This window comes from Atheta coriaria, unplaced genomic scaffold (genome assembly GCF_025399875.1).
Source record: "Atheta coriaria isolate IRGN ID8LTWV9N9 unplaced genomic scaffold, Caltech_Dcor_3.1 hic_scaffold_5_pilon, whole genome shotgun sequence".
Taxonomy (NCBI): domain Eukaryota; kingdom Metazoa; phylum Arthropoda; class Insecta; order Coleoptera; family Staphylinidae; genus Dalotia; species Dalotia coriaria.
The window spans coordinates 10,270,875-10,298,582 of NW_027045447.1; the positions used below are offsets into that span (position 1 = coordinate 10,270,875).

At 37.9% G+C, this 27,708-nt stretch overlaps 1 long non-coding RNA gene across 2 annotated transcripts; it reads right to left on the bottom strand.

The window, feature by feature from the left end:
• Positions 1 to 74: 74 nt before the first annotated feature.
• Positions 75 to 26,848, bottom strand: LOC135792607 (uncharacterized). Of its 2 annotated transcripts, XR_010548404.1 has the most exons (6): positions 26,779 to 26,848; positions 25,987 to 26,719; positions 7,285 to 7,541; positions 6,969 to 7,218; positions 730 to 1,047; positions 75 to 665 (listed from the first exon to the last, which is right to left on the bottom strand). It is a non-coding gene; the product is annotated as an uncharacterized lncRNA (long non-coding RNA). The 2 variants fall into 2 exon arrangements; XR_010548403.1 differs by having other exon boundaries at positions 25,987 to 26,848.
• Between the last annotated feature and the right edge of the window lie 860 nt (positions 26,849 to 27,708).

The window sequence follows — 27,708 nt, forward strand, 5'->3', positions numbered from 1 at the left end:
TTATAAGTACTTAAATATTATGACTAAATTAATTTATGCTTACCATAAGAAATTTGATGTTATAATCTGAAATATTTTTATGCGATGCATTAAAACGAAAATTTATTGACTTGTAAAAGCTTTACAACGTTTTATAAACGTGATGCCCTTTCGCAAACTTGCGCAAATATGTAAAACATTTACTTTGTGATCATGTGCCACGACAGTCACACGTAACTGGACTAATGTCGCGATTGCCGTTGCACGAATGCGCGCATTCGAAGACATTCAGGATGTGGACAGAAAAAGTGGTCGCTCGCTGTGTTATTCAGGATTCAGCTATTTGCCATTCTATGCGAATGACCAATGCGGCGTCGGTCGCCGCTCCGATGACAATGAATGATGCAGAAAAAATGCCACCGATTCAAAGCCGATGCGAAGCAAGAATTAAGTTGATACCGATTGTTTAAGCAAACTGTAGTGTTTGATGTAAATTCGCTGAAAAGTTTAGGCATTAAATCAGCGCACGTAGTCGATTTGAAGTGTAGGTAAAGTCTGCATTTGCCGTATTTGTATTGTATTCATTGCAAAATTTGCGCGTTGCATTAATCCACTTTGTTTGTGCGTCATTGACATTAAACGCTTTTGCGGCAGCGGTGACATTGCAATACAATCGCTGCGCTTTTCTGGAAAATCATTGAAATTACGTAAATTGTACGGTATGCGATAATTATTTCCTTTTCAACTCACCAGAATGGAATTGAGAAAAAATAATAATTTTGTACGTTATCCACGCATCAATTTTTCAATCTTGTTACGCGGTGTGTACTATTTTGAAATAATTTAGAGTAGAGTTTAGAGTGTCTAGACGGTGTGCTTCAGGTGAAGATGTCGGACAACAGTTCTCACGGTGCCCGCGTCGGTGCGCTATTATCGATGCATTTCGCCGATGGACGCCGCGATGATGCTTTATAAAGATGTGCCGCTCGTCGCCGCATTCTGCGCGACATCCTCCGCTTCTCGAAACACTTCAACTCTTTCCGTCCATTCTTTCGTCTCGTGTGTCCTCTGTAAGCAGCAAGCAACAACAGAGGCAGTGTTAGAATTATCAGTAAGTTTTCACTCACTTCATCGCGGTGAAAAAGTGATCGTTAGAAGAAGCAGAAGTAGCTTAAATCATTTAATGAGAATTATTTAGTTGTACAAATTGGTTAAATATTTTTTTGAATGATGTGCAGCAGAGAAGTGTGGGAAATTGACGAGGAAATCACACCAGGAATTCAATCACACGATTTCTTTTCGTTTAATTTGTTGGAAATGCAATTAATTGTTGAGTTTTTCTTGAAATTAGAAATCTTTGCATTTCTTGTTAAAATACATTTGTTTTAGTAACTTTTAAGTAGAATTTTTTTTATTAAAATTTTTCTTATGATTACATCACGAATTTATTATTAAATTATTGTAGCTACGTCTGTTTCTTTTTTGCTATTTGTAATTTGTAATATTAATAAAAATTTGTCCGCATGTAACAAGCCTCGGCGCGCAATTAAAAATTTATTACACATTTTATTGCAGCGCAAGTCGCATGTTAATTTCAACTGTGCGAGAGTTAAGGACTACGTAAATTGCGACCGGAAGAAAAGCATAAAATAAGACATCAGCGTTTCCAAACATTCGCCCTGCGCTGAGTTTTCACACATCGTGAGCAAACATGGTTAGACTCTTATTAGCGTGAAATTACTTAACTGCGCATTTGAATATAAAAGAAAACTCCATAATTTATTTAAAAAAACTTTTGACGTTATTGATAGCATAAACAAAGCAGTAAAATTATGATGGAGCCTGTATATACACTGTTTGAGTACTTCTGTTGATCAAAAGGATTTATTCCAAATGACGAATATTCAGCACACAGAAGAATAAATAACATTAGCGGAATAAAAATGAGATTACGATCGGCGATCTGTAATTACGCGCGTTAACGTCGGCGCGTCGGTTTTGACTTTGCATACCACTCATTATTCATGTGCCTGTGTGCACATATAAATTAGCAGGCCGCAATCTTCAATTGAACTCGATGTGCGCACGCTCACTGGGTAACTCTGCTTTGTATTACTTTATGCCTTTTGATAGGCTTAATTTTACGATTAATAAAAATGAAACGCGATGCAATTAGCATTCGTACACATGTACCATCAACTCCTACATACCTACATAGGTATTAATATTTCTCATATTAAGCAGAAATTAAAAAATAATCATAAAGTATTTTTTTGTACTTCCACCTGTTTTTCTATGGTTTTGAGACACAAAAAGTGGTTTTTAACCACCAACGGCCAAGATTGTGAGAAAAGTACTTTAGTCACGGGCTTTAGTCACGAGGTGGAGCTTGCGCCTGCGCATTTCCCTACGGTGCATCACAAAACCACATAAAATGTCATCAAAATCACTAATTTTTAAAAAAATAACGAAAACAATTAAAAATACTATAATATAATTACTATCATAAAATATTATAATTATAATTCCAACCCAAGTTCACAAATTTGTAGAATATTTAAATCTCCATTAACTATATCTATAATTATCTTTATAGTTTTATTATGACTTTTTATGCACGCAGATATTTAAATAATTAGATACGCAGAATCGGTCGTATTCTAATCGAGCTATGGTTAGCATTTATGTAGGTACACAACATTTCTAATAAGAAGGCATTATTCTAATTAATCTTCGGCTTTTCCGCCGCATTGTTCCGCACTCAGCCCACTTATGGAGGAATATTATATGAGTATGAGCGGCTACGAAATTAAATATGATTACGGAGCGGCCTTGCTGGGCATACCCATATGCTCGTGAACGCAAATTCATTTTTATGTTTTCATTAAATCTCCGTCGGGACAATAGGTATGAGTTCATTACCGAGTGCATATTTTAATATAGTCATTAGTGTCGGAAAGCAGGGGCTTAATTAGACAAACTGCGAGATGTTTTAATGTCATACTCACAATAATTCTAAATAATTCTAAAATTTATGGATTTTATTTGAATTTTTTAAAGTATTTAAGAAAATGAAAAAAAATATATTTAAAACGTTTTTTTTTGACAAATTAATAGATAAAAGGCTTGTGGAAACACTTTCATACAAGAACATAATATATCCTAGGTTAATACTTTTTTTTAAATAATAATAATATTACTGTAAAACTTAATTTATACGCGGTAATTATTTGTTTTTTGTTGAAATTTGTTGAAAACTAAGAAACGCAAGAAGAAACCCAAAATTTGTAAATTTTGCTATAGTTTTTAACTTGTAATATCGTTATCATTCAGTCTATCATCCATAAATTGTAACTCTTCAATAATTTATTAAGTTATGTACCAAAACATCAAATTTTAGAGAATTTTCTTTCAAAAACTAAAAATTTTTTTTCTGCTTACGAGTACATTTAATCGTACTCTATTCGTACTCTAATTTCCTATTCGATTGGTTAATTTCGTAGCCATAAGTACTCCGGTACGCTAATTACGACTGAACTACTATCGTCTAATTAGCCACGATATTTAATTATTTTTCATTATTATTAGAGTGCCATTATGACCATTGTTATTGCCTCAGCCGTGGCGCGCGCATGTATGTATATCAGCAATAACTTGTGGATGTTATTGCCTCCTAAAAGCGCGTGGCGCGCGCCGCTTTTTATCATATTTAATTTAATTTTAATTTCGCTCAGCGCCGCTCTCCATAAGCGCAACCAGCGTGTGCGTCTAATTATCCTCTGCACATCTAATGTTAATCAGTTAATAACGTAAAAATATGACTACTAATGGCCATTTAGGTAAATGCGTGTAATTACACACTTTTCAAATTATTTGCGTAAAGTATATAAACTTTACGACTTTGTGTCGGCGGATGACGCACAGCCTAGATATGTCTACAAGTTTTCAAGCAATTTTTTATAAATTATAAATTTTAATATGCATTGAAACCTTTTGTTCAATTTGAACAATTGTTTAAGTTTTATTCATTAATCATTTTCTAACAATTCAAGTTATGTGAATAATTTGTGTAGAAATTAAATTGTAAATATAATTGTGTACTTAGACATTTTATTGATAACATTTTTATATAATTTTTGGTCAAAAAATTGTAAAAAAAAGTCAAAAACTTTATTCTCAACAAGAACTTTAAAATTTTTATGTGTTTACTTGATTAATCCAACATCTGCGTAAATTTTTGACTGTATGGGCATTAAAATAACTGAATTTTTATTGTTTTTGTTCAATTGAAACAAAAAAAAAACAATTTTTTAAAGATTTTTTCTAAAGAAAACAGAAATAGTTTTTATATAGTTCTTAGCAACTTAAGGACAGATTTTAATTTTGAAATTTAATATATATTCATTGTATTCAAGGATAAATGCCATATGCATGCCAGGTAATATTAATTTTCTCATTGTTGCTCAAACTAAAAGTCATTCACAAGTACAAAATAGGAAATATCCACAATTCCAAACAATTGACCGCACCGACTATAAACGATTGCCTTCACTTGGCAATTAGACACTTCAAATAAATCTAAATAAATAATCCGCTCAATTAAAGTGAAATTCTCTAGGCTATCGAACAATCTATAAGAGAAAATGCCACCTGACAATTAAAATGCACATATTAGAGTGCGTTTTAATAAATTACGAATTTCGTTGTACGGTGTCTGCAATCGATCATGATTCATTCGCACGTAATTAATGTGATTAGCAGACAATAAATACAATATTGCGAACAACTATGAAAACTTTTAATTCACAAAGTAGGTACATACTCATAAACGTTTAATCTAAGTACAATCAAAATTAATCGAAACTAACAACATTAACACAATAAGCAACAGTACTTTTTTCTAAGTAATTTGTTTTGTTATTTTTTGTTTTGTATTTAATTACGCAGTCACTCGTTTTAATTGTTAATTGCGCTCGTCCGGAGAGTCGCGAATGACGGACGTCGCTCCGAATTCGCTTTTAAACGCCGCGATGATTTTCGCGGCACGCCGAAAGAATTTCACCGCGCATGAGGTTCACGCAATTATGCTTAATCAAATTAACCAGCCCAGCAAACCGCCAGAACCGTAAAACACACAGCGATTTTAATTTGCCTAATTATTAATTAATTTTGGTCGTTAAACTGATTAGCGTGAAGCTTGCTCGCGCGCAGCAACACTACGTGGACAAAGTATGATTGATGATTTTGGATGGAATTAATTTTGTCAAAATGTCATTCCATACCGCAAGATTTAAAACATTGAAAATATATTTTGGATTTTTTTCTACAATAATGAATTCCATTTTGAATTTTTGCTTGGATGCATTTTTTGCGTTGTTTCCTGAAGATGATTTCTTGGCATTACTATGGTGTGTGCATTGCCCATAAAAACGACAACGAACCGAAAATATATTTGCTTCTAGTTCCGGGCGTTTGTCATTCGTGCTCTCGTGATTCTTATTGCTCTGACTGCAGAATTTTGTCAAAAAAACTTCACTACAGCTGGAAAAACGCAACTTTATTGAGATTTTGCCAAAAATTATTTCGTCCAATCCACGATGCTAGATATTATGAATTTGCTGAGCAAATAAAAACGGAAAACAATCGTCCTATTGAAATGTCATAAATCACTTGAATTTATTGCGATTGTTAACACTTTCCCATCGACCTAATAAATATAGCTACACCTATGTACCATGTACAACTAAACAAAATTCGGTTCTGCTTGATTAACAAGTAATCAAGCGGTCAAAATAAAATTTAAACCTTTAAACAAAAAACACACTTCGGTTCTAAGCTGTTTAGCATGAAAATAATTCGGTTTACGTGGACATTAAACGCCTACTGACTTTTCATTCAGTAAAAAACGTTGAGTTTTAACAGTCATGCTTTACCAACTAGTGCATAATGAAATAGATTCTAAACTAATTCAGTATTTCGATGTTTTGGTTATAAAAGAATTTAAAAATACAGTTTGGTTTCCTGTTTCTCACAATTATTGATTATTTTGTGAAAATGAAGAGCATTAATCAATTACATAATTTATTTTTATTTTTTGGTCGAAAAAAACCGGTGTAAAATGAATGAATACCAACAGGCCACCCAAACACAAAGCGTAATAGACACTACGTGCATTTCAATATTTCATTCATCAGCGTTCATTCACTCACGCGTGTATTCAATAAAATATTACACTACATTATCGCGTTACCATTGTGTCGATATTTTAAAATCTATTAATTTAAATCTAAAATTATCCACAACGAATGTTCTACAACCTCTTTTAATTTTTTTCTATGTTTATTCTATGGGAATCTCTGCGATTGACTGACCACAAATTTATCCCGTAATTTTTGTTGTTTCCTTTACCTGTAAAGGTAAAAATCTAATCTTCAAATTAACAATTAAATAAATCACTTTTATTTCAATTGGCTGAAACTCGTAGAGCGGTAGCCCATCGGTTTATTAGCAGTTTAATTAAAATCCTCCCTTACGGCGGCGATAATAAAAAGCCCTCGCTGGATAAAGGAAATCCGTGCGAATGGGGGAAAAGTAATTGTAAATTCCTGTCATTGTCGAAGCGAAGAAAACAAACTTCAATGACTGGAAAGACAAACGTTTGACTGACGCAAAAAAGAAACGCGGCGCTACCCGATTGTGGCGCAGCGGATTTCAATCGGAGGGTAAAGACGATTGGGAAATGTGTTTGACTATTCGACTTCGAGTCCTGCTACTCGGCCAATCAGCAATACATCGTCGCGAATTAGATTTCGACGTGAACTTTGAGTCCTCGATCGAGCAATCTCAAGATTGTTGACATTCCTACGCTCTTTTTTTAAAGCTTTTTCGGGAGGTAATTGAATTGATATTTAATTTATATCCAACTTTAAACCCACCTACAAAACCTTTAGTTTTCTTTTAATTGAATAATAATTATTATTATTTTATACCTTATCAAGTTTTGATAGTGAGTCACATTTGGTATTTATTTTATTGACTGGACGACATCGTGACATTGTATTGACGTGCTTTATTCGTCATTCCGGCTAGATTTTCTTCCCGAGGTCCAGCATCCGGAATCAATGTTGAATAATGCAGCATCCACTTCATTCCACCCCAACCTGCAACCACCCTTGAGTCATAAAAGTGCTTAGCTACAAATTTTCAATACAATCTTGCAGAATACACCTAAAAATCATCCTAAAAATAAAAAAATAATTTTTTATAATCAAAAATATAATTTTAAAATGATTTTAAAATACTTGCGTTGAGAAATAAATCTGATATCTTCGGTGATCCCAATGGTGTTTTTGTTTATACAGTCGAAAGCCGCCCGCGTATAAGCAGGCCATCCTGATGCATTAAAGCGGTGTGCGCGCTGCTCATTGACTTGGTAATGGTAAGCAGCCGGCGAAGATTTTGCTCCTCGATGTGTTTGTGTTGATCTCGTAATATTCCCGCGGAAAGCCGCTGCCATCACCGCTGCTCTCATCCATGATGAATTCGAGCGAGCCGAATCAAAACTAAAAATACAAAAATGATTTTCGTTAATATTTCGACAATATTAAAGACATTGTCGTTATAAATACAATGAAAACATCTGTGCTGTTGTCGTCGTAATTAGGTGTGTGTGCTTTTTGGTGCTTGCTGCGTCTCGCAGCGAATTACAATTACAAATTCTCTTTTATAACCGCATTAAAAACTCCGGCCGCGCGCGGCTCCCAAAGATATTGTTTTTGTACGTATATAATGCATACATAAATGTATGTGCTTATAAAGTCGATCGTTAAAATGTTTATTAATCGCACAAGTTTAATTTGCAATTGTAATCATCTGCGCAATGCAGCGCGCAGAAAAGAAGCAGGTGGTGACTGACTTTCTCATTAAATTTAATGTAAATTTACTTGTTTTATTTGTTTTATATTAAACAAAAATAAACTACATTCGGGAATTCTTATAGAAGATGATTGAAGATGTCAAACAGTAAAACAGATTTAAAATCGCTTGATTAGTTTATGAATTAAACGAAGTTTTAGGAAATTATGCTCCGCCCAGTACCAACTGCGCAACCGCAGTAGTTACAAATGCTTCTACAAGCATTCAATTTTTAAAATTTAAATATCTCCTGAACTACTGAAGCAATTTTAATATTTTTTACTAAAATATCGTGAATTTCTTACTCTATCATAAAAACTTTAAACAAATGCAAAATTTCTTCACTTAGTTCAAAATATTTTTTTATAACTTTTTGTATCCTTCAATTTTTTTCCTGTCACAAAGTGAAAAGCTCAACGTCATCAAAATATCAAACATATTCCGCCCCATCGTCACAACAACGTTTGCGTCTGCTTTCTGGTGACATGGCGACAAAGGCGACGTCGTGCGTGCCTTGAATACGAAACTCTCGCTTTGCAATCGGCTTGCGTAAGTAGCGAATATCGTAGGGAAAAAGCATCCGAGACGGACGTCGTGTGTTTGTAGTCGTGTATTTGTATTCTTGCATTTTCTTCGATTTTAGGGGCCGCACACAACACAACATTGCTACATTTTCCGTTTTCCCTTCGTCTCACCCCAAGCATCTGAGCACCGAACACGCCAAGACAACCTTTGCCGAAGAGCGTGCAGCGCCCATTGAAAATATTATTATATAAAAGATGTTGCAGAAAGGAGTGATTCTAGTACAGCGCGAGGTATTTTCAAGGATGTGGAGGAAAACCGGAACACTAGGTGGACGAATCGCGCGTCGGTTCGTTATACATTCGTTTCCTGCGCCCCGAAGCTCGGCGTAAGCCGCTTATGCTCGCCGGGGAGAAATTTCCTCGTTCTGCTCGGGTCGTCTTGTTGCTCTCGCCATATTCGCATCGACAGATCTTGAATTTTAACAATGCGAAATAAAATAAAATATTGCAAAAATTCATTTTATAACACGCAAAATAATTATACTTAACAAAAACCGAAAAAATATTTAAATTTGGTTAATAATTTCAAAAGTTATTAAACAATTTATAAAATCTTGCTCCGCCCACAATTGAACTGCGCATGCGCGTCAAAAACCCACAACTTTGCATGCATAGATAGAAATCATCGAAAAAAACAATTAAGCCATAAATTAATTCCCACTGACAATTGCGCTCGAGGATAATTTCATCCTCTGCTTATAATTTTTATGCGCTCGATGCTGGATGATTTATGTGCGCGAATCGCCAGCGTTATATAACGTCGAGTGGCAATTGGCGCAATATATCATTGTGATTATACATTTGCGCGCGACCGCTTGACGCCCCTGTCAGGCGCGCAAGATAACGTTTCGTGCCATGTGCGGTCGGTGCGATGGTGGCGCGCTCGCAATATAATTCATATCCGGTGACGTTTGTGCACGGGGCGCGCGCCGCCCCTGTTGCAATGTGATTGCCGCGAGATCGCACCTTGGGGACTTGTCGCGCACACACACTTAAGCAATCTTCCTACACTTTTGAAATCAGAAAAAGTGCGGAATTTTTACTCCGCCTAGAAAAACAACTGCGCATGCGTAGAAGAAAAAAAAACATAGGTAACAGAGTTGGAAATGAAATTTAAAGTTTTGTATACTAGTATACTATGTGCGAGAGGAACTATAAAAGCACTGAACTCACTTAGCTCTTAGCGATATTACATTCCGCGACGGAGGAAGAAAATTATATCAAAAAATGTACATTAAAGAACATTATAACTGCAAGGCGGACATATCCATTATATAGTGGCGGCGGCTGGCTGGGCGGTGCGACGGCAGTAAAGTGGCGCTATAATTGCATAAAAGTGGTTGGCGGCGGTGGTGGTGGCGGCGTCGACGCCCGCCATCGCAACGAAAATATAATGCAATTACCGCAGCGCAGCCGCCACCATCGCGAGCATATATTTTTCTTTTATTTCTAGGTAAATGCATAGAAATCCAAAAAAATCATTTTTGACATTTCTATACTAGTACTACTACTAATGCCATCTACTGGCAGAAAATTATAGGTTAATCTAAATTAAGATCTTATTTTCATACTGGACTTTGCTCTGCTTGGACACTTGGTCCTTCTTATCTGTACGAATGCAGACCTCGACTAGGCAAACGCGTTTGGCTAAATTTGTAGTGCTGTCGCTGATCTGCCTCGATGGCTTCCAACTCTGAGCTCTGGCATTGGCAACAATGACGAATAATTGGTTTCGGCCCTGTCGCACGCCGCCCACGTTCCGGCCAGGAACGACCCGAGTGTGCACGATGGGTCAACATAATGAGCTAGGATTTTGTATCGGTCTTTTGCAGGACTCCAAACATTTCCTAAGATTTCTAGGAAGTCACTGTAGGAGTAATTTGCTTTAATCCTTTCTTTTCTGACATCTTAATTTTTATTTTTTTTTAATTTTGACTTTAAAACTAAACAAAAAATTGATTTTTATCAAAAATTCTTTAAAATTCCTGTGGCAGCCATTTTAATGTGTTTTTCCTTTTTCATCCCTTATTTCCTTCCAGCCTTTACCCTTAGCAATGTCTCACAGACTTGTAGACTTTATAAAAAAACGATTTTATGTCTATCTTATATATTTCTTATGTATCCAGCCATAAAAGGGTCGATCACGATGCGTGGCATCCTTCCTTCGCTTGTACGCATAATCAAATTTACAATTTAAACGAGGGTGAAACTTTCCCTCACTCGCGATTGGTGGAAGAAACGTGGGCAAGACGACGGGACGCATTTTAAAGCCTCGGGAGCCGTGCATCAATAAAAAACAAACGTGGTGCGCGTGCTCGAAAAACGCGCGACGCCGCGCATGAAGGGGATGAAGGGATGAACTGCGTGGGGTTGACTTGCGAGCACCTATAGATTTTCAGCGCGGCGTATGTAAATGTCGACATTGGTGGAAAATTCAGATTTCAAATCTTCTTTACCATTGGTTATCGCAGAGAGAGTTCTGAGAGAAAATAAATTTGATTTTTTGTGATTTAGTTAATTTTATTTAATTTTAAAACAACAAAAAATAAAGGAATTCAAAGCATTTTCATTAGAAAACTCTGATTCTTCGAGTCTAGTGGCTGGAAATTTCATTGTCTCTCGCTCGGCGGACGGCGGCGAGTCAACATGTCTCTACACGAGCGTATTCTTTACGAAGCCGGTTTGGCAAGGATATAGATATAAGGCTAGGAAAGAAAGGATCGTAGGCGATGGGCGATGAAACGCGGCGAATGTTTGCCCTCGGACTCCGCCACTGCCGCCGCCGCCACCGACGACGATGTTGATACGGACGCACCGCACCTCAATTGTTTTTATCCCTGCACTTTGATTAAATTGCGCACTTACCCTATTACCCTATTATTGCCACTCGAATTAATTTATTTGCCAGCCAACCCAAACCGACCCCCTGGCAGGAATACTAAAACAATAGCATCAATGGAATTAAAACTACGCATAGCTAAAAATATTTATTTTTGCACCAAAAAAGTTCTAAGGAGAAAAAAGGAGACTTTTGTTCCACGTAAATTGAATTTGAAAATTGGCTGCTTGTAGATACTCGTACTCTCTGCGCACAGGAAGAAAAGCAGTCAGGAAGCTTCCTGGAATCGCATTCCTTTTGTTTCATGCTTGCTTGCGAGGCGTAGTCTTATTATTTGTGTTATCTGCAGCGAGGGTTGAAACGGTTGAAGATTTCTCATGCGGAATGTGCTGATAAAAATATTTATTCATCTCACATCAGACAAAAATATAATAATCTTCTGATAAAAAATTTTAATCTTAATTATAGACTATTCTTATCAAAAAAATAATCAAAAAGCATTTAATTTACATGATTGGTTCAAAAGTTATTCAAAATTTTAGAATTTTTTACTTTTAGAATAGTTAAATACATAAAATTATTTAAATGTCATCATCTATATATATAAAAATGAATTGCTGTTCGTTAGTCGCGCTAAAACTCGAGAACGGCTGAACGGATTCATCTTATCTTGGTCTTGAATTATTCGTGGAGGTCTAGGGAAGGTTTATAAGGTGAGAAATATTCGAATACTTGCCGGGAAAATCCTCAAAACTGCACTTTTCTATAGAATAAAATTTGACATTGAGATTCAATCATAGTTATAGTTAAATAGTTGAATTCGAGATGGCGTGCTGAAGTGCATTATTGACAAAACTTTATATAATTAATTTGTTTAAATTAAAATTGCTAATCTTATTGATAGAATTGACTCTTACTACGAGTATGTCTAGAACAAGAGAGTAAAAACGAATTACATTTTTATTAAATACTGCCGGAACGAAGTCGCGGGCAACAACTAGTACTTAAATAAATACTTTGACATTTCAGGTATTTTATCAAAAACCTAAAACCTCTATGTAGGTGATTTTAGTATGTATGAGGGTGAATCTTTCAATATCGATCAGGGCAGCCAGAGAGCAGCCCAATCCAACCGTGTGCGTGACAACTCTCGCTCTCCACGCTCGCTCCACTCGAAACAACCCCACGCGATGTGTGAGTGTGGGCTGTTGCTGTTCCTGTTGCAATTCTCCCCTTTTCGCAGAGTTCACCCTTGTAGGGTAACGCAGAACGCACGAAATGCAACAGCAACAGCAACAGCAACAGCAACCATCTAGTTGTCTCGAATGTCTGTCTGGCTGCTCTGCTCTGCACACACAACACATATACATACACACATGATCATCACTACATATTCACGCAGATGGGGTGCATCTGGTCAACCCCTGCATTTAACATGCGACGTACGCGCGCGCAAAGCTTAATTACCGTGCGGGCGAGAACTGCACGAATATCTAGCAAATTTCCAGCGGTCGAAATCAAACTTTTTGCTCGAATTTTATTTCCGAGCTTTGAGAAACGTTTAATTGCTAATTTTTGATTTGCCGGGCGAGTGCGGGTGCGCGCCTAGCTCGTTAAAAGTTAGCCGCATCCGGAGACAACAAAGTTTTTTGATGGTGAGCGGGAGGGGTTGTTAGTATTCTCGGCGATGGCGGTTTTCGTTTAGTGCTTTGGTTATTTTTCTAATTTCGCGCGTGTTGTCATCGTGCGTGGCAACGTTTTTAATAAAACTCGTTAGTCAATTCACCTACGTGAAGTGAATTCATTATAACCTCAAAATGTTCAGTAAAAACCACAAAAAACAAAATATTTTGCAGAAATGTAGTAAAATTAGAAATTTTGTGTTTTTGAAAAAATATTCTGTTAGATCCCCTTGTAATACTTGCCACTTGAGAACCTTTTGATCTTGAGCCTAAATTCGAATTTCGAATTGTGTAGGGATCAATCGCCCTGGGGTTATAAATATTAGAGGACGATAAAAGTTGCTACTTTGATTTTTCCTCCGCAAGATCAAAGAGAAAACTCTCACAAATTGCTTCCACGCATGCGGAATGTGTAATAATTATGAAATCAACTAAATTTTAACGATTTAACACATTTACTTGTCTTTATTGATATTATTACCGGTATTACCGCTCAAATTATTTAGAAAATTGAAATATAATCTGGTAATATCGTCGAGTGGTCGTCGAAAGATAAAAAAAAGGCACCAGTTCCCCAAAAAATGTACGCAACGACAAGTACTAACGACAAAAGAGTGTTTATCGCCCCTTGCTGAAGACGCACGGCTAAATGCACCAAAATAATCACCCCCCACGTCATCATAAATAGACACGGCCACTGCAGAAACTCGGAAGAGGAGCCGTAAGCGAAAGAATCGTATTGTAATTTCGGATACCAGGCTTTTTTACGAGATGAATGCGTGATGCTCTCGCTTAATACATAGTTAGTGGAAGAAGCTTCGTTTCTCTTTCCCTTTTGTGGGAGCTTTTATTTTTAGGAGTGTTGGAGTTTTGGTTTTGGCGCGCGTACAGAAGGGACGCTTGTGTCTTATCGCCGGCGCGCAGCGAGCGGGGCTCATCCGACATTCCGCGTTTCTCCTCCCTTATTACAATCAGAAAACATTATCCTAGCTTACGCAGGCACACACTGGCTGTGCGATAACGGAATACGGAAAAGTAATGGCGGTGCATGGAGAACAAAAGCATCGACGGGTAGTAAATTTTTATTATCTTGATTTTACCTATATACCACTTGTTTAAATAAATAGTAAAATTTACTATATAATAAAAATATAATTTTTAACCCAAAAATATTTATATCTAACCGGAAATATCAAAATATTTCATGAAAGACGTCAAAATAATTTGATTTTCGTTAATTTCTCGATTTTTGAGGATATCTGAACAGATTTGACTAATTTTGATTGTGAAATATTTGTAAAAACCCAAGAAAAGTTCAAAAAATGAAAAATATTATAAAATTACAAAAAATGATAAAAAAATGTGCTTGTTATCTTTTGCTGAATCACTCCCCCCATGATAGATAATAAAAATGCAGAATTAAAAAGTTAAATGGTGTCCAGATCCGTTTTGTACAGATGACTGCATTATCGATGATTTATGAAGAGAAAATACTCCTCCATCAGAAAAAAAAAACGCATTTTCGCCTAAAATGGAAGCTTTGCTTATTCTCCGCGTTAGCATAGTGTATCAGTCCATCCCGACAGCGTATAAATCATCATTTCATCCACGTCGCGTCATCGTCACCAGTGTGCTTCCATCCATTAATACTACTTTTTCCGCACACGCGCCACCGTAAAAACAATGTCTTTTGCAAATTGCGGCTTGAGCACAGTTGATTAATCACACATTAAAATTTTATCAAGTGGGGTTGGAGATGATGCGGCAGTAGTTAACGAACTGCAACATTTATCATTTATAACGCATCACAGAAATCTATAATCTGAGGGGGTGCGGTGGTGGTAGAAAGATGCACAAAATGAAAAACGGAAGCTGAGATAGAGAGATTTTTGTAAAATTATGTCGTTTGTACATTTTTCTCGGCACCCCAGGAAGCGAATTGATAAATGTTATGCGGCATCAAAACTACATTCCGAGAGGGTGACATTTACCCCCCAACGAGACGTAAAAAAACATCGCCTGCGGGCGAGTTGTTATACAACATCATCTTTTTTTTTGGACATTTCCGCATTATTTTACTAAGAAAAATACAAAAATAGCCAAAAATTTTCGAATTTATTTTTTATTTTTTATTAAAATAATGTAAAATTCATTAATGGAAGACACCTTGGTATTTTTGCGGTGACCAAAGTTCATCTTGCATGTTTCTGAATAATCTCCGAATGAAATATTTTAATTGCGCCGGATCGGCCGTTATTCTCGGCAATTCTCCGCGGATTGCTCTCGAACACGACGCGCGATTCCCTTTGATTCTTGCGTCTCTTGTTATGCCGGCGAAGAAGAGATGCCGACTCGCCGACACTTGACGGATGGTTGACAGTCGACAAAAGGCGCTGCCTTTAGAGCGACGAAGAACGCTTTTATTATGCCGCGCCGCGCCGCGGACCTTTTGTTCGCCATCGGCTGGCTGTGACCGTTCGCGGTTTTTCAGCGCACTCAACGCAAACAAACTTAATGCGACGCGCACAGTCTAAGCGGCGGTTTTTATGCCGCCGCTGTATGTAAAATAAGCGGCGAAGGAGAAGACTCGGACATGCTGTAACGATCGACGAGCGAAAACAGAGACGACTTGGATGAAATCGATCCGAATTAATCGACTGACAATGGTTGGTATTTTAACGCACAAGATGCGATCCTGGAAACGCGGCACTGGTTTGTCGCGATTATTGTTTGTTCGGGCAGCGTGCGCGGCTTGCGTTCCACGATAAATTAAAAGAATTTCATGTTGGCGAACTGTAGCCAGTTTTTTGTGCATTTCTGCACGCTAGAGACAATTTTTACTAAAAAGTTTTGTGTGATCGAAATGATTTTCGGCTAGATTTAATTTTGACACGTTGTCTAGGGGTGTGTAGGTGTGGGTGTATGTGTGGTGAGGAAAAATCGAGCGCATTATCTCTGCGAATCTCGTGGCGGCGGAGGATTACGCGCCGGAACAGCGTGTGCGTCGTGAATAAAAATCACGGCACAACGGGTGGGCAACCCCCACGAAAGCGGAAGCGACGAATGGCGGCTGCGATTCGGATGCGTCGTTTGAAATATTTAACGGATTACCTAAAATAAAACCGGAGCGCGCCGGCGTTACCAGAGATTCCAACATTTCCAACATTTCCAAGATTTCCAACGCGTGACTTATTCATACGAGTACCAAAAACCACACTGATACTTGTATCAACTATTCTAGTATAGCATCAACAAAAAAATGAGAAAAAACTTTTGAAAATTTTTCTAAAATCAGAATAAAAACACTTCCTGGTAGTAAAAGAAGTTATCTCGCAAAGTACTGGTGAAAAATTACTCCATTTACTGTTGGCCTTCTGGCCTGTTTCGCGTCCCCAAGATTGCAATCGGGTTTCCCAGGCGCCGACCATCCCGTTATCATCACATCATCTCCAACCCACACAATCGCTTTTGTTTTAACCCACAGTTGAACATTCAAATGCTTCAAAGCACCCTGCGATCGATATCTGTCGATAAATTACTCACTTACGATATAATTTAGATTTCAGAAGTAGCCCGCATGTCATCCGGAAACAAAATAGAGTTTAATTTCAAACATGCACGTCATTTGGTTGTGCATTCAATTTTCCCGCATTATCGCGTTCGAGGGTAGGCCCAGGAGATTGTGTGGTCGAGAGACGAAAGACGCTAATCTAGGCGTCACGCGATCGCCGATTATCATGCGATTCGACCATAGAACACAAAAATGTCGCACTAAATTATACACACCGTCGATGGTCAACCGCAAGCCAAACCGGAAGCGATAAATTTCCAATGTCGGCACTCCATTATGAGCCGTGAACAATATCGGTAGATGTAATTTGGTTAAATGCCAAAAAATGCACAATAACGCAAAGAAAATCCTGTTTTTCTTGATTAGGAGTTAAATTTTGAGGTTATGATGAGTTTAACCTTACTTTTGGACTGTTTGCAAGTCAATTTTATGGTAAAACACTTAAAACTCGCGTAAAAATTATTTAAAAGCAAAAAAATTTGTATATTTTCATATTTAGTAAGAATATTTACCGAAAAAAACAAATTAAAAACGCGAAAATCTTAGAAAGTTGGATTTTTTCTTAGTGACTGTTGTTGTTTTACACTGTGCGCTTAATTTAGTCGCCGGAGTTTTCGGCCACAGTTGGCCGCAATAAAATACTTAATAGTTTCTCGTGGCGCTAACGTGCCAGCCATTAAAATTTATTCCTCTAATTTATTTCCACGTGCGCCGGCTCGAATTTCCGTTTCGTTACGATTTGCCGCTGCTTTGCAGCATTCGAAATTGCAGTTGGGAACATCGGCGCACCGAAATGACCACACACGCCCCACAACCCAGCCGTAGGGTGGCATATGGTTTATTGATTATTCTACTTTGTTTTATTGTCTTGATAGTCTGCATGCTGTGAAATACTGAAATAAAAACCTACTAATTAAGAGGCACGTGGCACATTGGAATGGAAATGTTATCAAAACAAATAAAAAAACTAGAAATTGAAGACATTTACAGATAAACTAGTGATGCATGCAGCATATGGTGGTTGACATTTTAAGGTTAGAATTGTGTGCGCTCACGTTGCATGCTGGGTTGCCTATTAGCAATGACACGTGGCGTTAAAACCTCATTAAAAGTAGTAATCTTAGACATTCGTACAACTCACAACCACTGCAGATATTATACAACTGAGAAAAATTAAAAATTCCTGAAATATTTTTATGTTCAGCACATTAAAAGATTTCCTTGTTCAGGACAAGATCTCAAACTCGGGACAACAAAACGTATTCTCAATAAATCCTTTTCATTTTCATCTCTCTTTCATTTCCGGCACAGTCCGGAGTCTTTTGTATTCCTCCCTTTTTGCAAAGTCCTCCTAATGGACATAGACATGTAGGTGTATAGTGTATACATATGATGCAATTGTCCTTGGTCCATTGAAAAGTCCGAATGAAAATTCGAGACGCAAGGAAAAACTTTCAACTTGATCCGCATGCACAAACTTGAATACGCGAGCAAGGCCAACCAAATAAGGGGAGAATGAAGATAAATACGCAAAGTACATTTTACATTCTGAGTTTAGTTGAGTTCCCATTTTATGTTTCTATAGTCCCCGAGCAAAGGGGAGGCCAGTAGTAAGTACATCAATAGAAAACTGTTTTCGGTGTGAAATCGAATCACTTCAGGGATGTTTACGCCGCATTCTAAAATGAAAGCCATCAAATTCACCCGTGGATCAATCCCACACACTTATATTATACTTGTACATGTGTAGTTCAATTATTAGGTTATGTTTTGTTCTTTGGGTTGCATAACAAGCAAAAATTTTGAAATTTTTAAAACTTATTTAACAATTACATAATTCTAGAGACATGAATTGCTGGTGGAGAAAAAAAAGTGGCATCGACGAGGGTGAGCGCCGCAAATGGTGTTATTGATTTTCAATACACATCTTAAATAACTTTACAACGCGCGAGCTTGCTGCTCGCTTTCGACCCTTATCAAATCCGGCTAAAAACCGCGAACAATTTTTGACATGTCAAGGGGGCGGCCTGCCCACAACGTGATGTTATTTTATATTTAGTTTTTTTACAACCACATCACATCCCTATCCCTTCAACTTTTTGCTTCCACCCTCGGTGGTGGTTTAGCGTTTTTGCTATAAAATTCATATTTCACACGCCCTAGTTGACGGACATAGGGACACGCGTTTGAGCACCACCAAAATTCACCACCCTCGGTATCTCCACAGCCTGAGTTGCAAGTTATAAGCACTTTTTGACAGAGATAGACATGACTTGCAATTTAGATTTTTGGATTATGACTTTCTATCAAAGCCCTTTAAAAAATCATAACTAGAATACCTCCAAAAACAGAAGCAGTTGTTTTTATTTATTCATAAGATTTTCCTAACAAAAAATTTATTTTTCGTAATCTATATATATATATATATCTATAAAAATGAATTGCTGTTCGTTAGTCTCGCTAAAACTCGAGAACGGCTGAACGGATTTATCTTATCTTGGTCTTGAATTATTCGTGGAGGTCTAGGGAAGGTTTAAAAGGTGAGAAAAATTCGAATAATTGCCGGGAAAATCCTCAAAACAGCTCTTTCCTATAGAATAAAATTTGACATTGAGATTCAATCATAGTTATAGTTAAATAGTTGAATTCGAGATGGCGCGCTGAAGTGCATTATTGACAAAACTTTATATAATTAATTTCTTTAAATTAAAATTGCTAATCTTATTGATAGAATTGACTCTTACTACAAGTATGTCTAGAACAAGAGAGTAAAAACGAATTACATTTTTATTAAACACTGCCGGAACGAAGTCGCGGGCAACAGCTAGTTAGTTAATAATAATAACGCAGAGGAGGGTGTCTGGAAATTCGCAAAAATAGGGGAATCAACCAAAAGGGTTAGTTGCTGATGTCTGATGTCTGATGGGTGATCAATCAAGCCATTTGGACATTCAGCACTGTGACAGCGCGACAAGAACACATTAAAACTAGTTATTCAAAGGGGTTAACTACAAGACGTATTGAAAATCGATTTATTACTAATATTGAGTCACCCAGGAGTGAAAATCAATCCGTCCAAGACAAAATTTAATGAGAATTTTTCAATTTGTCCGATTGCTTTGAATCAAACGCGTCATTGTGTCCGCCTTGTCGAGTGCCAGGTCGAGATTAGACTAGCCCACTCAACTCACCCCCGCGCCTCGAATTGCAAAGAACTCCAACCTTCAACTATCCTGCTTTAAATGGTTCAAACACACAGTGTGCCTCCATCTTGAATGAATTCCTTCGGAAACTTGTACGGTTAGTTGCGTTGCGTTGCGTTTGTTTGCTCGACCCCTGGTCACCCTTCAACCCTAACCCACACCCTCCTGCGCGCAATACCTTCTTACTGCTGGGCAAGTAGCAGCAGCGGCATGAAGGGGCCAGGAGAAGGTTTGGTGTGGCGAAATCCAATCTTGATTTACTATTGCATTCCGACAATGACGGCGCGTCCGTTTTGTTCCCGGCCACCCTTTGTTTAACGCCGCAAGCTCCTCCGAGTGTCGTTGCCAACGTTGCCATAACGAAAACGGGTATATCTACATTGCGTCATTCGTGTTATGACAATGTCATCGCCGAACCAGCGAGAAGGAATCGCGCAAATCGGTTTCATATCTAACTATCCGAGATAGATAAGCGTAGTATAAGAACACATCGTGCGCAAATCACACAAAATGAAAATTTTAATTACAAAGCGTGAAATAATATCATACACATCTAAAATCAGTCATTTTTCATTGTCAAGATGAATTCTCTGGCTTACAGAGTTGAATTTTATTATTCTGTGAAGTAAAACTTAAAATTGTAACATAACCTATTACTTTGTGAACATCATAACCTACAATATACAGTATAACCTCAAAAAACCTTAAATTTTTTATACTAAAACGATTAAAATGCGGTACTGGAGCATTTGTCTCCGAAAATGTGATTCCAATGTGCGATAGTCACGTGGATAACCATAAATTTTCGTAATCAAACGCGAGCAGCGCGCGCTGATAACATCTTCAACTCTAACCACGCGCGCGACTATTATCCGCAACCGGTAGCAAGTGTGAAAAAAGTAATTAGAAAGAAATTAGAATCCAAATTTTGACATCTTCCACCAACATTGCCAACAATTAAAAATGTATTAACTCCGGCTAGCAGCAGCTAGCGGCTTCCTTTTATAATTATATCACATGATTATGTTCTTATGTTCTTCTTTATTCCTATATATATCATTAGAATCATTAGGTCATTAGCGCTGATCAAAAGTTGAAACAATGAGAATTACAAGCATGCAGCAATCAGTGATCATTTTTAAGCGAGAACAAACAAGCCAACAATTAAATACGAATTGCGTAACTGTAAACATGAAAAAAAACATGAATTCAGTAAGTATAAAGAGCTGGTGAGGTAGTGAGGAAACGTAATGACCTGCTGCTAAATATGTTTTGAAAGTAATAAATTAACGAAAGCTTTAATTATTAATCATCGTAGATTTATTGTTTCAAGCAGCGCGGTGTGCAGAAACGTATTATTAACGCATTAATTTTATCGCACGCTGCTTATCACTTTGCATAATTATTGAAAACAGGTGCACATCGGCTCAGGGAAACCAAAATTTGATTTTAATAATTCATAAACTCACGAAAAGACGTTTTAACATACGCAGGACAATAAATTTCTTTGTTTAGACTATGCAACCAAATATACACAAATGGTTTTAACCTGGTTTTAGATATTTAATTTAAAAATATTAAAAGTTGATTTAAATATGGTAACCCTATGATATGCAAGAGTTATTCTTAATAAAAGAAACTCACATTTGCATACAGTCTACAAATCTGACTATTACTCAACCATTGACACAACTAATTAAAATTAATTAGAATAATCGGCCACCACAACGAGTAGCTATGCTAATTGTACTCTATTTGAATACCCACAGCTACTGTTTGGATGCATATTTTGTAACATTTACATACTTTATAATAAATTAACTTAGCATAATCTCTTGATATGACTTACTGCAAGTAATCTGCTTGTCGGTTTACATTTTTGGGCGGAAAAGCTTATTTTCTGATCGGTCCCAAACCTGTTTATAATGTATAGTATCAATAGGGGTTGCTCTGGATATAGGATCCATCTTATATCAATCCTATTTAAATGAATGTCCTTTCCGCTCGCGGATAATCTTACGAGCCATGTGGGACCCGGGCGCGTGACGGTCATCGTCCGAAACTTCTCTCCTAAGGGTTTTTTACGGCCATGTTTGCTTTTGCATGCGGCGCTTTTTTCTCCACCCGCGTCAAACTTGCCGAGCATCCCCTGGGAGGACTGCCCGGACAAGTTTCATGGAAAAGTGCGCACACATGTGAAGAAATTGCTTTCGAAGCTTTGGCGTTTTTTTTCTGTGTACGTTTTGTACATACTTGAAAAAATAAAACAAAAAATACGCAAAAGTTAATGTGAATTTTACGCCTGAGAGTTATGCAACACAACGTGTTTGTATATTGAGTTGCTGATTGTTGATTGGTTTTTGCAAGCATGTGGGCTGTAATAGCACCTCATTTCCGTTTCCTATCTCGGATAGAGTTTCCTAACCCTACGATTTTTTCTAATATATTATAGGTTTTCATTCGCTTGTATGCAATATTTGCCCATTAATGGAGATATCGTATTCCCATGCATACAACATTAAGTCGGCCATTTTCTTCAATCTAACCCTACTATCCCTACTGCATACAATGTAGTCGCAGTAAAAGACGGCAGCGTAAAGTAAAGGGTCGTGCCGAGTCCGGACGAAACTTGGTTATTTTATGTAATGGCTGCACTGTACGTGGATCTGCTTTGCTTCCTCACTGCCGAGCTTTTAAAAGCTTTTATCATGTCATAGATGTGAAAGTATATTTTCATTGCGTTATTTATATGATAAGTTTCCTTTTGCTTTTCTGTGCGCCTTGCGTCCTATTCTGGCATTTTTTTCCTCTCGTCGGGCTGGTTGAATTTATGTCTCTGTTTAGAAGCGAGCTTCGGGGGCTTCCCCCCGCCGATGCCCCAATGTTTGCCCATGCCAGGGTCATATATCTGCGCGGATTCCCATATATATCCCCGAAAGGTCCGGACCACCTGCGCCGCCGTATAATAATCATGTCACATAAAACAGAGAGATATCGGAAGTGCGTCATCTTCGAGCCCCTCCACACGCGCGTGCGCCAAGGGTGGCAAACGCGCATTAAAATGTCTTCACTATTACCACCCGAGCGGAATATCAAGTAGCACGCAGACACACCGCATAATCTATAATAAAAACGTAACCTAACCTAACATAACCTCAATTCGCCGCTATTGGGTGAAGATGTGGTTTGAGGTTGTTTTCAAGTTTGAAATCTTGAATAACCATTGTGAGGGTTTTAACGTTTCCAAGTGCGGATGACTAGATGAGGTCCGCTTCCTTTCGCCATTGGATGCTGATGTCGATTTCACATTCGCTCACTTCTCCGCCAGCCGCGCCGGTGCTCATACAGTATTCAACACGGAACTTTAATGCCTCGTATATCCTTCGCTCCGCGCCGCATCGGAATATGTATGAACGCCGGCTTCGGAATCATAATTTACCAATGCATGTGCGGGGCGCTCTCGTTTGAGGTTATGCGCGCGTGTGCGTACGATGGCACGGCAACGCATAACTTACTTTTATTAGTGTTTAATGTAAAAACGCCACAGCGTGCCACCGAGATTCTCTTGCGGAAAGCGCGTCGTTTGCAAAAAGCTCCTTGCATATTACTCCTACTGAAGAAGCTTTTCGAGTCGTTGTAACAAGATTTATATTTGCAAGTTTTTTCTTCTAGTTTTCTATGTTTCAATGCGGTGAGTACCGAGAAGTTTGTTAAGTGGACTCAAAAAAGGAATTTTTGTAATATGTTGAATATTTGATCATGACGAAAAAGGAAATATCGCCGCGGCGTGCCAGGCAAGGACGAAAAGTCCCACACAAGACGCGTGTAGAGTGTAGGTGTGTGTGTGTGAGTGCAATCGATATCGCAATATCGCATCGATTAGGCCGCCACGCCCCGTGCATTGCTTGAGTTACGATGTGACGGCGTTTCGGTATCGCGGGCCTTACCGCCACCCCCCATCGCCCTCAAAGAGTCGTCGTCCTCGCTTTCGTACCGCCGCACTCACACCACCACCACCACGCATCCTTACATCTGCGCTGCGTGATGGTGTTTCTGTTTGAGTTTACTTCGAGTCGGAGTTTTCCGGGAGCGCATGCAGACAAATGAAAGGCGGCTGCTTGCGCACACAAATGCGAAATATAGTGAAATGCATCCTTTACATTTGCGCTCCACGACGGCGGCGGCGGAGGCGCTCCCGGGGCTTCGGTTCGTCCTCACACTCGTCGCGCATCCAGTTAGGAAAAATAAATTCAATAACGCGCTGGCGTTCTCCACTCGGTGCTGGGACCCGGACTACGATTACGTTTTCTTCTGTCATGACACAATTTCGTTTTTCCATGTCGGGAAATACAACAGGGCATTAGTTATAAAAATTCAATTTTTAAACCAGTCAATTTCGCATTTTAGAAGAACTTTATATAATACTAGACCAAATTTATAATAGAAACACAAGTAATGAGATTTAAATCATTAAAATAAATTATTTTCATCAAAAAAAGTCTTTAAAATGGAAAAGTATCTAATATTATTAAGAATTTTCACTGAATTGACCTTCAGGAGCCCTTCAAAATGCATAATTTTCTTTTATCTACATACTTTCTTTTTTATAGATATATGTATGATAAATAGTTGTCTTAGGGCGAAAATATCCTCGCTGATAGCAAAGTTAACCCCCCTGACCTGTACTCATCCCGTCATCCCATCCGTGATCACATCTAACGCGCCGACGATAACTTGAGGGCTCGGAAAATTGCTGCATAAAATCGCCCCCTGCGCCCGCCGCTTTCTTCCTCCTATGTTTCCTTCATCTCCTCTCTGGTCTATGACCAGTCTTGCAAGCTATCAGATGTTTTAGGACTTTCTCCCGTACGACTTATTTGTGTACCTTGGACACTTACAAGCGTCCCGCCAGGACTCGGCGTTGCCATCGTTTTTCTTTCGCGACGGCTCTTTATGCATTCAGCCCCTAACTTATACAAGCGTGTGGTGTTCTTGTTCTGCGGACAGCGGACTTCAATTGAAATGGGATTCCATTGAGGAGACGGAGGTTTTCTCCCTTTCGGTTTCATAGTGAAATCGTGCCGAAGGAGAGATGAGTTGAGGACTTGAGGCAAGAGGAGTATAACGTGCGGGTGGGACAGAGGGAAAGAAATGTAAAAGGATGGATGGGAAACGCGAAAAGACTGCGGAGTGACATACGCATAGTACACTTCAATCACTCTCGTCACGGTGGAGATGAGGGTTGAATGTGAATGTCCAAGACATATTCACAATACTTTGGTCGCACAACGTGCAAATATGTTTCACAAACGTTTGAAAAACTAGGAAATCTTCTAACAAATATTTCTTGTATCTTTAGCTAAACTCACGAGTAAAATTAAAGCATTATTTAAGTTTCAGTTTAGTCTTCATCCCACAAAAACAATTATTGTTCATCTACATTTCGCTGCTTGAAGGTTATCAAATAATTTTATCATATATTGCAAGTATGGAACATTGCTCCAACACTAGTCATGAATCAACCAGCCTGATATAAATATATAAACGAAACTTTACCATATTCAAATAATATTCAGCCATTTTGAACAGCAAAGCAATTTTCTAGCGTCCTACCTAATTCTAATCATATGTATGCATTGATCTTAAAATTTATTGATACCATGCAACAACAATGTTAAAATATTTCTGAACGCTTAAATAATTATGTAATATTTAACTTGTATCAAGGTATCAAGACCAAAATATTATTACATGACTCAAAATCATCATTTTTAAGTGTTTACTCTTAATAGTAAGAGTAAAACATATCCAAAATAGTCTCATAACTAAAATAAATCTCAAGTCACACAACATTTTCATGAAAATGCCTGTACATGTATTAAAAACAACACAAACCAACGAAAAATCATAATTTTTACAGTTTAAACTTCCAATAATGTTTCACTTATTTTGCAATACTTTCTTTTTGGTATATTGAGTTGAGTTCTAGACATAGAAGCTTAATTTTCTAAGAATACCACAATTAATATTAATCTTCTTGTAAAATTGACAAGAAAATTAACAAAATTTTAAATTACATTCTGTTTATTAAACTGATTTTAATCCTGATCCATTAGCACCACAGAATATATTTAAGTGAAGCAAACTCTGAGCCTAATTCTTGCACACAAATGTTTCATAAAAACTAACAGAAACACTACATTAACTCACATACCTGGATGAATTTGTTTAAATAATCCTTCATGCAACTATTCACCTGTGTTCAAACACCATTGCTTGCCTACACCCAGCTCCTTCCTCCTTGACACTCAAACAACAACTGACAACAGATCTGAATCTGAATTTAAAAAACCCTTGCTCTCCTCACTTCATTTCAAAGGGGTGCAGAATGAAATCTACCCCTTGAGCTTTTTTGCACTGCGTCGATGAAATAAATGGGTGGAGCATATCTTGTATGCGAAGGCTTGAGGAAACTGCCTGCGAGACCAGCAAGCCTCCTGTGCAGCTCCATCGCAGGCTGGAGTCTGTAGTGGGGACCAACCGATAACATTCTGCTCCGCAGTGAACACTCAGACCATCTCTTGCCAACCAAAGCATTCAAGACCTTTTTTAACTTTCTGCACAAAGGATAGGCATAGAAGGGGTGCCAACCCTTTAAAAAACTTCATTGGCGGTGTATTCAGATTTGAAAGCAGAGATTAAGGGAGACCCTGACCCTGAAACATACCAACCCTTTCTGATTACTAAAACAATATCTATAATAGTTTTAATTATTGAGTTGTAATTCTTCATCGTAGAACATCTGATTTAAATCCATGTTTGCATGATTTGGTGCAATTATATACTGATGTGTAAAGTGTTGTGTAATTTTTAACTTCCTAGTTATGTTTGATGAGATGGTGATAGTTTCAACGTGTCGAAGGGTAAAACACCCCATATTTTGTACCCTAAAAAAGTGGTAAATTAAAAGGGGTGCTGTTTGTTAAAGGGTAACCAAAAAAATCACTGAAAAGGGTCAAACGAGTTGATGGTATTCTGGGTACAGCTGTGCAGATAACCTCTGCTCAAAGTCGCGTGCAGCCTGTCAAAAATGTTTAAATTAAACAATCAGGTAAATCCCAGGAATACATCTGCCATCTACCATACTAATTATAAACTACATAAAATCTTCAAGGTTGCAAATAATTTCTCAACTTTTCTAACAAATTAATGCAATTCCCGTGTAATAATCGCAATTAAATCTTTGACATTTACCAAATGAACGACGATGATAAGTAGTTGGAACAATCTATCGAGCCCATACCGCAGTTAATATCGAAACGCCCGCCCTCGACAAACTTCTAATTGCCATCCGATAAATTAAGGAAAAATTCGCGTGTGCATGTGACGCGAAAAAGCGCTCTGCGCCTTTTTATTTTCCGGTTTCTGCAACTCTTAACAGTATAATTATTATTTTCGGTGCTTGGTTAGTTGCATTAGCTGCCTTTTCGGTAATATATCTAATATTTCATCCGGACCAATATGATCCCCATTACGCGGGGACGGCAGGGTTAATTGTTTGAAAGCGCGCGCCATGTTTGCCGCGCCGGCGGCGCTCAATCGATAATAAACGCGTGGCATAATGAAATAAACGAGCGCGCGGGTCGACGGCGGGGCGAGAATGCACGCGGCAAACAAAATTAGTCGCTAATCATATCTGACGTCAACTGAAGAAGCCAGCAGCAGTGTGTTTATCCTTCATACATCGTTTTGTACTTAAGGTGGTTAATAACACAGCTCAAACTAATGAAAACTTGCAACATTACCTGGTAATATAATATAAATCATAAATATAACTTAAAACAACTGATTCTGACTCAAAATTTCTAACATTTTGCTTATTTTTGGTCTTTTTCTTATTTTTCTTGAAGGGATGCAAGTGGAAGGCGTATTTCTG